The following is a 2,267-nucleotide window of genomic DNA, read 5'->3' on the forward strand; positions in this document are numbered from 1 at the left end:
GGCAGAGACAGAGAAACTGTCAGTGCCGTATATTGATTCATCATTTAACATCCCACCCTGCCTTTACAATGTAACATCTTTCTGTACACCAGTGGCCAAATGTTTTGAGAATGACATTGATTTTCTAAAAATCTCCAGTGCTGACTTATTATTATTGTTTTTTTATGATGGCAATTTGCATGTACTCCAGAATGTTATAGTGATTAGATGAATTGCAAAGTCCCTATTTGCCATGAAAATTAAAGTAATTTCCTTTAGTGACCTTACAAACTTTAAGTGAAGAAGGCTTCAGGGCACCCAAGAAAATCCAGCAAATGCCAGGACTATCTCCCAAAGTTGATTCAGCTGCGGGATAAGGACATCACCACCAGTGTAGAGCTTGCTCAGGAATGGCAGTAAGCAGGTATGAGTGCATCTACACCCATGGTGAGGGAGTAAGACTTTTGGAGGATGGCCTGGTGTGACCAGTGAAAAGGGGATTCCATAAATACAGACCAAAATAAGAAAAAAAGAGTTGAAGTTATTTTCTCTGATTAACCCCCTTTCCAAATGTTTGGGGCATCCGGAAAAATGCTTGTCTGGAGAAGAAAAGGTGAGCGCTACCATCAGTCCTGCTTCATGCCAAAAGGAAAGCATCATGTGACCATTCATTTGCAGGGTTGCTTCTCAGCCAAGGAATTGGGCTCGCTCACAATTTTGCCAAAAAACACATGCATCCATTACTAAAGTATAGTACTAAAACATCCTCGGACAGCAACTGTATGATAGCAGCAAGGTTATTTTATTTACTAAAGCAAAAAAACATTTTCGTTAATGAAAAAAAAAACCTTTTTAAAAAACTGAAACTGAAATCACATTTTATGATTACAAAATGATCTATAATTCTAGCAATAATATCCTTTGTTTTCGTCTGTGGTAATTCATTTAATATATGAGCCTTTGGGGTTCATTTTAAATGTGATCTATTTTTTTTTATTGACACTGTAAATCATAGAACAATAGCCACTCTTATCAACAAAGTTCATAATCCAACGACTGAACCAATTTGTTGATTTGAACGGGATTTATTATATTGCCCTGAGTACGGAAGTGACGTCATCTAGCAGCCCCGATAGAGAACCGCCCCCGGCTCTATTTACTTCACGAGATGTGAAAGCGTGTAGCTGTGCTAATGAGGTAGGTTTGAAGCTCGAATTTTTCCTGTTGTTGTTGGTCGCTTGTGTACATTGCTCCCTCTTTCGCGAAAATGATTTATAATGCAAGTCCAGTGTAAGTGCAGCTAAGCTTACGTTAGCATACCTAACCATCCGTTGATTATGATGGATGCAGCTAATTATTTAGAATTGCTACGCTTCTGTTAGCGACGGTTAGCATAGCAGAGCTAACCGTCTGTTGAGTAAGATGAATGCTAATTGCAATTTTTAAGAGGAAATCAATAACAGGCTGGTTTTTGATGTGAAAATATACAATGGCTTAGTATTACCAGTACAGTATAAATGAAGTATTGGTAAATTGCTGCATTTGTGTTTACTTAAATTTGTTCTTTCAATAGAAATATTTCAGTAAAGTCTGTTAGTGTTCATTACATTTAATTTATGCAAATATTTAGCAGAGCTGTGCTATCCACTGTATTTTATTTTCGTTGGCACATTTACTGCACACTGCACAGGCTATTATGGTACACTGAAAGTCAACTTCAAGACATTTGCACCAAGTTACCTATCAAACTGATTGAAACTCATTTTTTTCTATAGCTTTAGATCATTATCTTCAGTGAGACATGTCAGTCATGAGGCCACAGAGGGCAAAAGTTAAACCCAAAGAAGAGGTAGCATACTTTTCATCCTTAGGTAAAGACAAGAATGGCTTCACCATAAAATATATTAATTAATTCAAAGGTGAGTATTGGTAAAATATTCTTTAGTATGGGTCTAGTTTTCATTATTGTTATAATGAAATATTTCTGTTGTATCCTTTTTTCTTTGTAAGGTCGAGGAGTGTTCAGTTCCTGCTCCTTTCAGAAGAGAGACTTTCCTACTGAATATCGAGGAGAAGTTCTAAGCAAACAGGAACGTGAAAACAGGCTGAGAGTGTATCATGATGCCCGGAAGGTTTTCATGTTTGAATTTCGCTACAATGGAAAAAAACTATGGTATGTTTATATGGTGTGTTGTCACACTTAATTTTGTTTTTTTGGGGGGATATCGTGCAAGGTTTGACAAAACATAAAAGATTAATTAAAACTCAAAAGCAAAAGTACATTCTTT

General features: G+C 36.6%; 1 long non-coding RNA gene across 1 annotated transcript in view; it reads left to right on the forward strand.

Annotated features, from left to right (window-relative positions):
• The first annotated feature begins 1,310 nt into the window (after positions 1-1,310).
• LOC147160159 (uncharacterized) overlaps positions 1,311-2,267 on the forward strand; it is a 2,418-nt gene continuing 1,461 nt past the window's right edge. Inside the window, exons 1-2 of the long non-coding RNA XR_015090560.1 lie at positions 1,311-1,898; positions 1,990-2,152. This is a non-coding gene — a long non-coding RNA (uncharacterized LOC147160159). The remainder of the gene's footprint in view (positions 1,899-1,989; positions 2,153-2,267) is intronic.

This window comes from Leptonotus elevatus, chromosome 17, assembly GCF_054856555.1.
Source record: "Leptonotus elevatus isolate MCC_2025b chromosome 17, RoL_Lele_1.0, whole genome shotgun sequence".
Taxonomy (NCBI): Eukaryota; Metazoa; Chordata; class Actinopteri; order Syngnathiformes; family Syngnathidae; genus Leptonotus; species Leptonotus elevatus.